Source organism: Orycteropus afer, unplaced genomic scaffold (assembly GCF_000298275.1).
Source record: "Orycteropus afer afer isolate SDZICR_OR568_19922 unplaced genomic scaffold, OryAfe1.0 scaffold00140, whole genome shotgun sequence".
Taxonomy (NCBI): domain Eukaryota; kingdom Metazoa; phylum Chordata; class Mammalia; order Tubulidentata; family Orycteropodidae; genus Orycteropus; species Orycteropus afer.
In genome coordinates this window covers 4,813,461-4,829,398 of record NW_006921727.1, presented here as the reverse complement: position 1 = coordinate 4,829,398, position 15,938 = coordinate 4,813,461, and positions in this window count along the sequence as shown.

Below are 15,938 nucleotides of genomic sequence, written 5' to 3'. Positions count from 1 at the left end.
TGACATGAGACAAAGTATATGTGAACTGCTGTATGAAAAGTGAATTTACTCTGTAAATCTTCACCCAAATCCTAATTAAAAAAAAAAAAAGTGAGGATGCATTTTCAAAATGATTTGTCATCCTTAGGCTCTTGGTCACTGGTCTGCCTAGCAACCTAATTAAGGTACACCTAAACATATTATAATCCACAAGATATCTGAGGCCCCTTCAACTATGTATCTACTTCTCAGGTTTTTAGATAGCACAACTCTTTCTGCACCTTTGTAATATAGCCTCCTGCTATATTAATTTGATGATCTCCCTTAGGCTGGGTTCTCTAGAGAAGCAAAACCAGTGAAGCTTATATATGCATGTTGTTGTTGTTATGTGCCGTCGAGTCAGACCCGATTCATAGCAACCCCTCCTTGGGTTTCTGAAGCAGTATCACTATGGAAGTTGATTGCCCAACCTTCCTTCCAAGGAGTGGCTGGTGGGTTTGAACCGCCAGCCTTCTGGTTAGCAGTCAAGTGCCTTAGGCACTACACTACCAGAGCTCCCTATATGTATGTATAGAGAGAAAGAGAGAGGTTTATCTCAAGGAAATCGCTCACATGGTTCTGGCGATTGCCAAGTTCCAAGTCTGTGGGTCAGACATCAGGCAAGAGGTTTCTCTTGACTTGTGTAGCTGCAGGAGCTGACAAGCCCCAGATCAGCAGGTCAGAGGGCAGGTTGCTGGCTTGCAGGCTGCAGGGGCTGATGACTGTTGAATCTCAAGATCAGGAGGCAATATACCAGGCCACCAGCTCAAGTCCTGAGAACCAGAAATCAGATGATGATTAGCCAGATGCAGGATCCAGAGCCGGCAAAACACCCAGAGAGCTTTGCCAAAACATCCATCTGTACTAGATGCAGGCCATAGGCCTGAGGAAACTCTTTCAACTGATTGGCTGATCATAGCAGATTTCATCATGGAGATGATTACATCATATCAAGTCTCATCACAGGAGATGAGTACATCATTACCTAACTGCCAAATTACATCGTAACTGCAAAACTACTGAGAATCATGACCCAGCCAAGCTGACACCCAAGCTCACCCATCATCAGATCCACTATGGAACCCAAATATTTTAATTTATAAAGGGAGGAGGGAGTATTCAAAACAGGTCAAAATGACAGCATACTGTGGAAGAAGAATGATGGAATGCAGATCAAGTTACCATGAACTTGAATAATGCAGAATGAATAAAATCCTGGACAAATAAAAACTAGTTTCTACCATTCTCTGCCTTTCAAAGTAATTGCAGTGAATTTCAAAAACAAAAACTAAAACAAACAAACAACAAAAATAAAACCCTACATATCTCAGAATCTCCTTCTGATTACTTCATATTTTGTCTATTCTCTTTAGCTCAAGTCAGGTGAAACCCGAGATTACTTTTACTGACCTTATAATTTGAACAGTAGCCATCTGGCCTTACAAAGAGGGGCAGGTGCCTGTATGTGGGCCAACATATATTTTTACTTTGCTTAATGTTCTGTCATATCATGAAATAATTCCAAGCTGGGAAAAGAGTACTGAAACATGCTTAAGAATATTTACTATATCTTTTCACTGATAGTAATTTCTTATCTGACTTTATGGGCAACTAGTGGTTTTAACTCAAAGAATGATTTGCATTGTTATTTATGGCCATCTGAAAATCAAAGTCCTTTCAAAACAAGCAATTTATATTGATAATAAAATGAGATATTGGAAATTACAAAGAAGTTATACACAATGAAGTTATGGTCCTCAAAAGGTCCCAACACTGCAGACTAATGGCATCTGACTGCCATTAATATGACTCAGAATTTGTCCTTCAAACTGCTGAACATTCTTACAATTGCAGTTTAAAACCTGAGAGCCTCTGTCCTTGTTATCCTTTGGTTGGAGACTCAGTTCTGCACTGTTTACTTTCCAGGGTGTATATATCTCCAGACCTGCAGATCAATCATCTGGAAGGTCATCCAGGTAGTGGAACCCTGGGTATAGATTTGGCATAACTGGCTCTGACACTCTAGAGTTGTGTTAGTTTGAGAAAATTTTTTTGTTTTCCTGCAGTTCAGTATCTTCTCTGAAAACAAAATGGATGTTAGTTAAAAAAAAAAAAAAAAAAATTAATTAAACCTTGTACATTGTTGTTGCCAAGTGAATGAACAGATTGGAAGGAGCCAAGTCTAATAGTGAGGGGAATACTTGGAAGGCTGCAACCACAGTTGATGAGAAAGATGATGGTGACCAGAACTCATGTCAATAGGTTTAGAGAACAGTGCACAGACCTCATTTAAGTGGCAGAATCAACAGAGGGCATTTGACTAAATAAGATGAGGTAGGGAGGAGCCAAGTATTGTGCCCAGGCTTCCATCTTAGGTAAATAAATACAAACTTGAGGTGCCTTTTGCTGAGACTGTGAGCACAGGGCAAGGAAAAGATTAGACAGTGAGATGGCGAAGCAGTTGGAGTTGGGAGCACTTGAATTTGTTGTGCCCACAGAGTAAGTAAGTTGTGCAATTGGAAACTGGCTGTAACATCTAAGGATGGAAGATAAATTATCTGAAAATAGTAAGGGGGTGTGAGAAGGACGCCATCCCACTTTCATCCCTGAGGTACAAGGGGTTATGAGTGGTATGTTCAGATTGGAACTAAGTTTCAGTTAAGGCACAGACGTGAAGGGAACCCGGGGAAGGGGGGAGCTGAAGATTTAAGAAGTTAGCTGTTAAGGGAGCTGTTTTGCTCAGCCTAGCTATAAACACACCACCACCACCACCACCAATCAACAACAGAGACCAGAAGCAGAGTCCTTACCACAGCTGGTTTTCTCTCTGTTCTCTTTTGGAAATATTTGGTGTACTTTCATTACATTCGTTTTTTAAAAAATAAACAAGCAAATGGGTATTTTATTTAAAAAAAAAAAAAAAAGTGCAAACCAGAACCTCTTCTTATAAGAGCTACTTAGAGCATCAAGGGACCTTCAAAGTCATTTAATTCCTTGAAAGTCGTATTATTAGAGTGTAAGTTTCTATATCATCATAGTTAACAGAAGGAAACCATCCTGTTCATTTGTCACTTGAGATAAAAATTCATCTTTTGTGATGTGGATTTGGGGGCACCAACCTGGAAGGTGGATGTTGGGGTTCTATCTCTAAAGTGGTACAGCTGGGCTGTTCCTTTCAGCAATTCATTTAATTTAAAGACCTCAGGTGCCAAACATGAGTTAGATCATTTCGTATTCTATCCAGTTCAAACTCCTTATAAGTCTATGGATAGAGCAGGCACATAGAACCTTTATTCTGTGGAGTCATGGAATATCACGAAAAATTTATCATGATGAATTTTAGAATGCTAAATTTGGATTTGAAAAAAGACAAAGTGATTTTTCTTATTCTTCCAAATATTTTAATTTGGATCTTTATAAATAAAGTACCGTGACTCTGGTCCATTGAATGGAAAATCCTCCTCCTCTAGCCTAGCCACCCCTGAAAATGTTTACTTGTAAGTATACTGAGTATATCAAAGAGGGTCATTTATACTCACTATACACATATGTATGTGAAAAGATAGTATTTTAGTACTCACAAGAAACAAAAATAATGCAAGAACCTAACTGGTTTCATACTTTATGACCAGAATTTGAGGTTCATCAATATCTTATTCCTCAGTTCTGTCTTGCCTAACTATCCCAATGAGAAAATTCCCTCAGATGGTCCTTTAATCCTGGGTGTTCTCTAGGCCCTTCTCCAAAATACATGTCTTATCTCAACATTATTTAATATGTTCCTAAAATAAAAAAGAGTAGAATTTTCATTTTTTACTCATATTTCCCCTGTGGTTAAGAGCTCTACTTTCTCTCTGTAGATAAAAATGCAAATATCGTTTTGACCTCTGCTTTCATTCTTGTGTATTTCCATTTTGGAAGTTGTTTTCTGGAATATGAATTGAATAGGAAAATTAAACAGGGCTGGCTAGCTTAGCGTTTTCTATATTTAGCTGTTATACTTTGTCTTTCAGTGCAAAATGCCACATAAGGCAAAGAAAGTAAATGTCAGAAAGATTACAAACAGCCAAAGACTGTGGGACGCTAACAGGAATATGAGGCAATCCATTAACAGATCTGCCCAAATGTGTTTATAAATGATTAAACGTTTAGATGAAATGATAAGATTCTAAGATGGACTATGAAATAATCAGGGCTTGGGGTGGGCATAGGAATAAGGGGTGGAGAGTGGTTGCTGTTGTTAGGTGACATCGGGTGGGTTTTGACTCATAGGGACCCTACTATGTACAACAGAAAAAAACATTGCCCATCAGGTGCCATCCTCACAATCCCTGCCATTCTTGGGCCCACTGTCACAGTCACCATGTCAGTCCATCTCATTGAGGGTTTTCCCCTTTTTCACTGACCCTCTACTTTACCACGCATGATATCCTTCTCCAGGGACTGGGCCCTTCTGACTACATGACCAAAGTATGAGAGACAAACTCTGGCCATTCTTCCTTCCTTCTAAGGAGCACTCTGGCTGTACTTCCTCCAAGACAGATTTGTTTGTTCTTCTAACATTCTATGATACATTCAGTATTTGTGGGGAATGGAGCACAGACAGAAACCAAACAGGCCACAGGATGACAGTTGTGACAGGTACATAGTGTTAGTTATTTGCCTCTGTTTTTGTATATGTTTAAATGTTATACAATAAACAAAACAAAACAAAAAAAAACTCACTGCCGTCGAGTCGGATCTGACTCATAGCGACCCTTCCTTGGGTTTCCGAGGCGGTATCACTACAGAAGTAGATTTCCCAACCTTCCTTCCAAGGAGTAGTTGGTGGGTTTGAACCGCCAGCCTTCTGGTTAGCAGTCAAATGCCTTAAGCACTACAACACCAGAGCACCTATGTTATACAATAAGATGTTTCAAAATGTTTAATTTATAAAAAGCTAAAACTTGACATTTTCTATCCTGAAATATCTTTTTAAAAATTAGGATAAATTCATTAGGTATATATCCTTAATGCAGTAATTATACAGATTTTCATACATTAACTTCCTCCCTCAAATAATGTATTAATCTTAAAATGTTCTGGTGAGAAGTTGTAGAATTCATTCATAAAACATAATCTATTAATCGTCATTACACCTTTTTTCTGTTCTTGACTTAATTCCCAGAAAGCCATGGCAACACACCTTTGACTTCCAATGCTTTTATTAGCCCAAGACACATGTTGAACAAAGATTCAGTCTATATTTGACTGATGATTGAAAAAGACTGCTTCAAAATCTGTTTTATCGGTTTATTGATTGGCAAAGCTTTCAACCCATGAGGATGCTCAAAATTCATTTTCTGCACAGGGCCTCACCTTTGATGCTTCATTCTCTCAACAAGAACCTATCAAATGCCACATGTCAGGCACTGTGCTAGGCATTAGGGAGAAACTAGTTAATGATTGGGTTTTGTGTCATCCAGGATGAGGGTAGGAGAGATAGCAAAGTTAATATACAACTTCCAGTACTCAGAGGAATAAGTGCTCTACCTGAAATGTAGGGACGGAGTTAGGTGCGCAAAGAGGAACAGCACCTCAAGCTGACGTGGCAATGTCAGGATAAGCTTCCTAGACCAGAAGATGCTTTAGCTGAGTTTGGAAGAATCCACAGTGCTAGGATTATCCCCTACTTTCATGTTCCAAATGGTGGATCCTGATGTAGAAAATTAGTTTTGAGTTATCTTCATGGATTGAAATCTTTGCCAATCAATAAAACAAATTTTGAAACAGTTTTTATCAATCATCAACTACCTGACCTCTATTTCCTTTTTTATTTTTGTCTTTGAAATTTATTTATTTATTTATTATTGTATTTTAGGTGCAAGTTTACAGTGCAGTTTGTTTTACATTCAACATTTTGTGTACATTTGTTTTCACTCCCCAGTTACCATCCCTAACCCTAATCCAGTCTCCTCCCCTCCCTGCCCAGTAACCAACCCCCCACCCATCATAGTTATGCACTCCTGTGTGGCCTGCATTTCCTCCATGTGAATGTTGCCCCTCTGGTGCCCCATGGTTGATTGCTCCAAGGGATGCATCTCCATAGAATATGTGAGTATATTACCCTGGGTTGAGTGGTCTGCATGTACATCTTGTTTACCATTGGGCTGAGAGACAGCTTCTGGGAGTTAGTTTTATTCCAGGCCCAAAGTGTATCCCAGGGCCATAGTATTGGGGGTCCCACCAGACTCCATCTGACCAGTAATTCTGGTCATTATTGTGTTTTTGGATTTTGTTCCATGTTTTTCCTCCCACTCTATCCAGGATCTGCAGTTTTGGTCCTTTCCCAAGTGGTTGGCATTGGTAGCCAGGAACCATCTAGTTCTTCTGGTCTCAACTGACCTCTATTTACGTCCTCACTTCTCCCTGGAGAAAAACAAGTGTCTTACCTGTTCTGAGAGACTGAAAAGAAACTTAGCCTGAGTGGCTTAGTCCCTTCTTATCTTTTTCTCTGTAACTGTGTGTGTGTGAGAGAGACAGAGAGATGGGGGGAGAGAGAGAGAGTCTATCTGCCTACAGAGAGTGTGAATTCTGTTTTGCTTCCTCCTACTTGAGTTTTTTTGGGAGCTCTGGTGACATAGTGCCTAAAGCATTTGACTGCTAACCAGAAGGCTGGCAGTTCAAACCCACCAGCCACTCCTTGGGAGGAAATGTTGGGAAGGCCCATGGGAGTCTGCGCTCTACACATGGGTTGTTGTTGTTGTTGTTATGTGCCGTTGAGTCAGACCCGACTCATAGCGACCCTTCCTTGGGTTTCCGAGGCAGTATCACTACGGAAGTAGATTGCCCCATCTTCCTTCCGAGGAGTGGCTGGTGGGTAGGTAAGTCTATCCAATTCTGGGGTAGTGTTAGCAAGCCCATCTGGCATTGACATCTTCCAATCTAGGGTTTATGTCTCTCTCTCTCTCTCTCTCCCCCTCCCCCTCCCCCCCTACCTCTCCCCACCTTCTTTCTCTCCCTATCTTTCAGTTTCAAACTCCAGCAGAATTTCATACATCAAAAAGTGTGTTTGACATGGCTGGAGCAGAGAATAAGACTCATGGGGAGAGATGGGAAACAAAGCTATGAGTAACCAGAATTAGAATCTAAAGGAATTAGAATCCAGGAGAAAAGAGATTGGGGCCCAAAACACAACAGTGATAATAACAATGGAAAGCTCTTTTTACAAATAAATTATATTTAACTGAATCTATCTTGAAAACTATGTTTGAGCATGCTAAAACATTAAAACAGATCTTGATACCCCATCTTTCAAAATGTTGCTGCTAATTGTAAATAGATTTGATTTGCTGGGAGCAGTCGTTGTGAAGTCATATTTTTCTACTCCTATACCACGAGTTACCATCATACCATGCTGTTCAGATAATCCAAGCAAGAGAAATTAATTAAAAAGCAAAACAGATACTTAAAAAAAAAATCCAACCAGCTTATTTCAGTGGTAACAGAACGTAGATAACCACATCTTTTGTATGATAATTAAAGAGAGATTGGATTAATTCCCTCAAATTGGTGAATTTGAAAACAATGATCATGAACAGGACCAAAAATATCAATATACAGAATCCTGATCATAGCATCTAGGCAATGACTCAAAAGGCAGGAAATTGTTCCACATACAGATGTTAAAAAGAAAAAATGGAGGAAAACACACAGACTTACAATCAGTCCAATAATACCAATTCCACCAACATAGACACAAGCACATGCTTATACACCACCCCACCACCACTACCACCATCATTGCCAGAGCCACTGTCAATTGGACACTATGGATTGGGCTGTTCTTCTTCATCCTCCACACACATCAGGGTAAATTTTTGTGCAATCCTAACTTGTTGTTAAGGAGGTCTGGTGGTGTAGTGCCTAAGACATTTGACTGCTAACCAGAAGATTGGCGGTTCAAACCCACCAACCACTCAGTAAAAGGAAGACGGGGCAATCTACTTCTGTAAATATTTACCACCTCAGAAACCCAAAGGGGGGTCTCTATGAGTCAGAATTGACTCAATGGCAATGAATTTGGTTGGTTTTTTGTGTGTGTGTCTAACTTCTTATTGTTTTAAGTGCCATTCAGCCAGTTCATAAGTAGTTCAACATTAACCCAAATTAAAAAGTCTTAAATAAGTGGAGAAATATAACATGTCCATGGGTTAGAAGACTCATTACTTCATAAGATATCAATTCTTCCCAATGTGATCTATAGATTTCATACAACACCAGTATCACAGTAGGCTTCAACGGAGAAAGAATAGTCTTCAAAAATGGTGCTGGGATAACTGAATATCCACACACAAAAGAATTCAGTTGGACCCCAATCTCACACCATTTACAAAAATTAACTCAAAATGGCTCAGTGACCTAAATTAAAAGCTAGAACATAAAACAAAGTAAATAAATAAAACTCTTAGAAGAAAATATAGAAGTAAATTTTGACTTTGGATTTGGAAACAGATTCTTAGATATCACAATAAAATAAAGAGCAACAAAAGGAAAAATAGAGAAATTTTTAAAGTTCCTCAATTGAGATGTAACTATGGGGAGGAAGTGGGAGGAGAGCTGTTGCATTGTGGGAAATTGCACTTGATGCCATGAGACAAAATGTATGTGAACTGCTGTATGGAAAGTGAATTTGCTCTGTAAACTTTCACCCAAATCTCAATAAAAATTTAAAAAAAAAAAAAAGTTCCTCAATTGAACTAGCCACATGTGTCTAGTGGCTAATGTATTGGACAGGGCAGATATAGAACATTTGTGTCATTACAAAAAATTCTATTGGACAGACCCAGCTTTAAATCCTTAAGAGTGGCACAAATGCCCACCATTACCCTAGAATGCAACATGTTTTTCATTTAATATCTCACCCAGGAGAAGGGCAAAGATATGGGGAAATTTCAGAAGCTTCCCTTTGACTTTCAATTGCTTGTTAATCACTCTCTGCCTTTCATTATATTTTTCTAGCGTGTCATTGAGTTTAGCAAGAGCCATCCAATTCCATTAACCTGATAGTTACTATTTTCTATACTTTTTAAATGCCTCATTCAGCATAACATCTAGTGTATACTGCCTTCCATTGGTATACCATCCCAAGTTACCACTGGTGATTTTTTAGAATTGGATCACCAGCTCATGCCACCTTGAAAACACCAGCTGCCACCACCCCACCAGTGATGAAGGTCCTAATGCCAGTGGGGCATTAAGTGAATCCAGCTCAAAAATCCCATTTTATCTGGTTTCCTAAGGTCATTCAAGGAACCAACTGTTGAAGATAGTGTTCTTCAGAAGCAGAGTCTGAGTGGAGTTTAGTTGCAGAATGTTTTTAGAGAGTATCTATGAGCACTTTAGGTCCAGCAACCCTCAGAAAACTCACCAGGAGCTCTGGAGATAAAATGGCCATCACATCCTATGTTGGGCTGTAATAGCCAGACTACATCCGCCTCTATCATTGAGGCACGAGTCATGAGCCAAGTGCTTTCTATAGCTGAAGCAATGCCGAAAAGAGATAAGCTCTTAAGGATGTTGTTTTGGTTACCTAGTGCCACTCTGACAGGAAACATACCACAAATGGGATGGCCTTAATAAACAGTTTATTCTTGCAATTTGGAGGCTTTAAGTCCAAGTTCAAAGTGCCAAGCTCGAGGGGCTGGGTGAAAGCCCCTCAGCCTTGGGCTTCAGCTCTGCCTCCAGCTCCTGGCCCACTGAAGCTAGAGGCTTTTCTTCACTCAGACAGCTGCTGGCTGCTGAGGCTCCCAAGCCCAAGGTTGACAAGTAAAATGCCACAGTCCCGATGTTACCAAACCACACAGCAGGCCATTCACTAAAGTCCATTGTAAGTCCCCAGGTCAGCACAGCATGGCAGGTTGCTGAACAATGACACAGCTACACGCAGGGTCCAAGCATGCCATAAGCTAGAGACCATTCCCAAGGCTTCTCCTTATATACAGGAAGCAGACCCCAATCCCAAAGGCAGCTACTCAGCTGCTTGTGGTAGATCCCACCATGGAGTTGATTGCCAGTCTCATCATGGGGAATAACTCCCTCCAGCTGCCCAGCCACTCAACCAGGCCCAGCCAAGTTGACACACAAATGTAACCACCACAGATGTCTACTGATACCACCCCCAGCAGGTGAGTCAAGAACTAAAGAGGATCTGGGCAGCATATCTATCTGTTTCATCATAACTCCTTTTAGAATCCCATAATGGTATGAATTTTTGTGTATTAAACAATTATTTCTTGAATGATGGATGGATGGATGATAGGAAGGGCAAAATGAAAAAAATTCCTAACAGACTCGATGGCAAACGACAACAGAGATAATCCAGTTGGAAATCTTTCCATTGCAGGGACTGTGTGTTACTCATTTTTATATCTCTCAAGGCTCTGAAAATCTAAGATGATTGTGGTAAGATTAGTGAATGAATGAAGGAGTGGAATCAATTATCAAAATCCAAGATCAGTTATTTAGCATATGCACTAGACACTACAAGAGCTGGAAAAGAAGAAATCAAATAACTATAACCAGAAAGACAACAAGAAATGGAGAGATTAAGAAAGCAGATTGAGATGATGAGGCTTGATTCCTGTGGACACAGCCTCGCTCACTTTGGACTCCTCTGAAAAGGCTGGGTGTCCATCTGATAGTTACTACTGCAGGAAGCTTTGAGCAGTGTTTCTCAACCCTTGCTCCACATACGAATCCACTGAGGAGTTTTTTCAAATACTAATTAATGCCCAAGCACACACCCTAATCAATTGAATCAGAATCTCTGGGGGAGGAGCTTGAATATCAGTATTTTTTAATCCTTCCCAGATGAAGCTAGTATCCATCCAAGATTGAGAACCACTGTCTTAAAGTCATGTTGACGCCTGACAAGTGGGGAGGCCCACAAAGTAGAAATAACTTCACCACTGTTGAAATCATGCCCCATGATTACTTAATAGGATTATTACTGATCAATAAGTGCAGTTAAATTTTGTCATCCTGACACTGGAAAGACTTTTTCTTTCATTCTTACGAAAGTTACTTAGAGTTCATTTGCAAATATGTGATTGCAGCCAGAGTAACTAGTCTGACAAGTTAAGTAGGTCTTATGGCAAAAGCCCAACCCCAAGGGATAACAGAACAAGTAAATAAATACATTTTTACTAATATACTCAGGTACTTAATTATCATTAAACATTTATGTTATTGTGATTTAATAATATTTAAAGCATATTATATATATACATTAATCCATTTTTCCTTCCACCAGTCATCTGTTTTATTGTTTGGTCCATGAGCGCACTTTAGCAGTAAACATTTAAAACATTGAGTTTCAATCTCTGGCACAGATGTAACAAATAATAGGTACTTAACTCATAAAACCCACCAGCAGTTCCTTGGGAGAAAGATGTGAGAGTCTGCTTCTACAAGGATTTCCAGCCTTGGAAACCCTATAAGGCAGTTCTACTCTGTCCTTCAGGGTCTCTATAAGATGGAATCAACTTGATGGTTTGGGTTAGGTTAACTCACAAAAATTAAGGATAATAAGAAGGCATCAGTTTTTAAAAGATATGACATGGTTAATACCAATGTATTTAAATAGCTCCATTTCCATGAAGAGAAAATTTCCACAAGGCCCAAACTAGCCTATCAGACACCAGTACAATACAATAACTCTTTTCCTGGCCAATATGAATGTACTGAGATCGTGAGTAAAAGGAACAAACCAGAGATTACAACTCCTGCACTAGTGAGTAGAAGCCAGTTCCAGGATATGAGTTGTTAGATCAGAACATTTGTTTGAAAACATGTGTTCCCTATCTAATGGGAGTGGTCTAGACCTGAGCCCCTGGTTGGCTGGCAGTTAGTCACTTGGGCTCCTGCAGTGCTACCCTGCTTGTTTTAATGCCTTCTCTAGTTCTTTATCAGATAAACAGTGAAAAGGAGGAAAAACATTGAGAAGAATGCAGTTGGAACCCTTTATAATAGGGAGTAAAGAGAAATTACAATCCAAACTTTAATGAGACAGTTGAACCTTAACAAAGCAATTTTTCCTTTAAATAAACCTGTTGAGATTATTATAAAAGGGTTTTGTTCTACTTTTGAAGATAGCAGCTTCTTAAGGTAGGGAAAGAAATAGCATAAAATAAGGTAAAAATAAATAGTGGTCTACAAGTTATTGAAACCAAAGGCTTTAACTTAAAAACTTTGCCCTCAAGTACCTTCAGTAATTCAGTTGAACACTTATGAGGATGCACTAAGCATTAAGCTGCTCCCTGGCACATCACACCCTTTAAGGAATAAATGGTGAAGATAAGCATGTGACTACAAAGTGGTAGGTCCAATGACAGAGGCATGTTCAGGATTCTAGGTTAGCACAAAGAAGGGACACTTAGCCTAGTATGATACCATGAAGTCTTCATGAAAGGGGTGATATCTCAGTTGAGTCTTTAAGAAAATTAGTACTTAGATTAGTAGTCATAACAGTCATACTGTTATTCTTACTGAGTGAGGGTGAGAGCTGAGGGTTCATCTCTCTCTCTCTCTCTCTCTTTCACTGCCATCAAATCGATTCCGACCCATAGAAAATCCATTGGGTTTCTGAGGCAGTAAATCTTTACAGAAGTAGATTGCCACATCTTCCTTCCACAGAGCAGCTGGTGGGCTTAAACCACCAACCTTCTGGTTAGCAGACAAATGTATTAGGCAGTACACCACCAGAGCTCCTTTTTTTTTATTATTATTATTTAAGTAACTTTTTTTTATTATTATTATTTAAGTAACTTTTTTTTTTTTTAATTGTGATTTAGGTGAAAGTTTACAGAGCAAATTCACTTTCCATACAGCAGTTCACATACACTTTGTCTCATGACATTGACTACAATTTACCCCAATGCAACAGCTCCTCTCCCACTTCCTCCCAATAGTTACCTCTTCCCCGTGTCCATCCCTCCATGCACCCCGCCCCCTGAACTGTATCCCTGTGCATAAACAGCCCTTCTTTCTCCCACGATAGTTCTCTCCAAGGAATGTATCTACCTCAGGTAAATGTTCAACTCACATGCCTGTCTTTTGTTTGGCTGGAAGCCACAGGTATGGGTTCAATTCCAGACCTGACGGGCAGCTAGGGGCCATAGCCTCAGTGGTTCCACTAGGTTCTATCAGACCAGCAAACCTAGTCCCCACCCCCCCTTTTTTTTTGCCTCCAAATGATTTTGAGGTTTGTTCTACATTGTTCCCCCTCTCTATCCAGGGTCTCCTACATAGATCCCCCTCCAAGTGGTTGACAGTGGTAGCCGGACACCACCTAGTTCTTCTGGACTCAAAGTCGTATAGTCTGAGGATCACATGGTGTACCAGTCACTTGGACTAATTGTTTCCATGACAGAGCTCCTTTTAAGGGTTCATAGAAGTATGATATAAAACGGGGGATGAGGCTACGGGGAAAGGCAGTGATTAGATTACAGAACTAGTCACCACTACCAATTCCCACTGAGTATCATCCAACTCATGGTGACCTTATGTGTTTCAAAGTAGAATTTTGCATAAAATTTTCAATGCTTGTGACCAGTAGATCACCAGGTCTTTTTTCCTAGGCAGCTCTGGGTGAATTAGAAAGGCAATTTTCCATTAGTAGCCAAGTGCATTAGTAGCCAATTTGTGTTACCTAGGGACTCCACAAGGACTATATATGTGCACCTTGTTATAGAGACTGAAGCTTTCCTTTGCAACTGCTCATATTTGCATCTTAAATTGTTAAATCTAGCTGTAGGATGAAAGCCAAATTTACGTGAGACAATACTAGAAGCAGAGAGATGAGCTGGAAGGTTAATGTAAGGAAGCAATGAGAAGGTTGTGAATTTGATCAGTGACAGTAAGGAAAGAGAAGGGATAGAGGTCATGATTATATATGTGGTAAAAATAGACAGTATTTGAAAAATTTTTGGATGTGGCATGAGAGGTAGAGGAAAGAATTGAGACTAACTCAATTTGCCTTGGGGGACTGAAAAGATGTTGGTATTATTGAGTCAGGGCATAATGAAATAAATCCCATTTAGCATCTCGGGATCATACAAGGTAGGGTGGGGGGACATTCTTCACTGGCCTGGAGGCAGCTAGTTAGGAACTATAAGGGTGAAAGCACAGTTCATTGGCATGATCTAGGGTTTAGAATCACACAAACCTGGGTTTGATTTGTGGTTCTGCCACTTGCTAGGAAGTAAGTCATCCTTGAGCGTCAGTTTCCAAAATTTGCAAAAGTAAAATGAAATGACGATAGCAAGAGTGTGACACTGTGCCTGGCACAAAGTAGGCACTCAGTAAAAGCTATAGAACGCCTAGTGAAGGGTCAGGTATCGAATACCTGCAAAGACGGAATTGAAAATCTATTTTTATGTCCCCTTTCTAATAATTAAGGAGCTCTGGTGGTGTGGTGCCTAAGGCGTTTTGACTGCTAACCAGAAGGTTGGCAATTCAAACCACCAGTCACTCCCTGGAGGGAAGACTGGGCAATCTACTTCCCTAAAGATTTACCGCCTCGGAAACCCAATGTGGGTTGCTAAGAGTCAGAATCCACTCTATGGTAGTGAGTTTGTTTTTTGTTTGTTTTCCCCTAATAATTCCAGAAGATGGTACAGATAAGGCAAACCAAAAACAGGCACTTACCTGCAGATTCTAATGAGGGAGGACAGTTGCATAGTCCCCACATAAACCAACCAAAACCAAACTCACTGTCATCCAGTAGATTCTGACTCGTAATGACCGCTCCTTTGGTTTCTGAGGCAGTATCACTATGGAAGTATACTTCCTTCCAGGGAGTGCCTGGTGGGTTTGAACCATCAGCCTTCTGGTTAGCAGTCAAATGACTTAGGCACTACACCACCAAAGGGTGGTGAAAAAAAAAAAAAAATTGCTGTGGAATCAATTTTGACTCAGGGACTGCACGTGTGGTTCTCCCCTATGTGTGAAGGTTATATAGGGATATAATGGATCAATCATAGAAGAAGAGAACCACTCCTTAGCGATTGACATACCCTGCCTTGCCAAGAATAAAATAAACCAAGATAATTTTTAATTTTACTGTTTTCCTGAAAGAGCAGCTCCTTCCTCCAAACAAGTGATAGATTATTTTTCCTTTTTGATATGTCACAGTCTTTCTCCTTATCACAGCCCCGGACCCTGGGCCCTCTCCCCATTAAATTAATATAACTGTAATATGTGGATTGTGTAAAAGAAAGATTTCCTGCCCAAGAGTCAGGAAATTTGGATTCAAGATTCAGTTCTACCATAAGTTATCTGCAACACCTTGGTCAATATATTTAAGCCTTGGAAGTTTTTTCCTCAACTGTAAAATGAGTGATGTGAATTCAGTCTTATCTTTAAGCCTTATTCCAGCCCTAATGTTATACATTCTAACAACATGGTGTAACTCCTTACTGTCTCAAAGCTAAACTTCAAAATGCTCATCTTTCATAGTCTCCATCTCACTGTCTTCTATTAGAGTTTGATGTGTCTAGTTTGTAATTTCCCATGGTAAGTAATAGAAGGATATTATGTTATAGTACAATGATTCTGAGTGCATTCTCTAAATGGAACAGAAGCAGAGGTTTTCTTACAATTTTGAATTAGTGAAGAAGCTTGTTTTCTACATACGGTAGTACAGTTAACTGTAAATGCAGAATTAATCCACTAGAGGGCAGTACATTAACATAGATTCTTAGGTATCTTGGTATTACCTACTACAGAGAACACCTGTGACCACGATGTTTTCACTCAAATATCTGAGCACTAAGCAGTAAATTGTTGTTGTTGTTATGTGCCATCGAGTCGGCCCCGACTCATAGCGACCCTTCCTTGGGTTTCCGAGGCAGTATCACTACGAAAGTAGGATTGCCCAA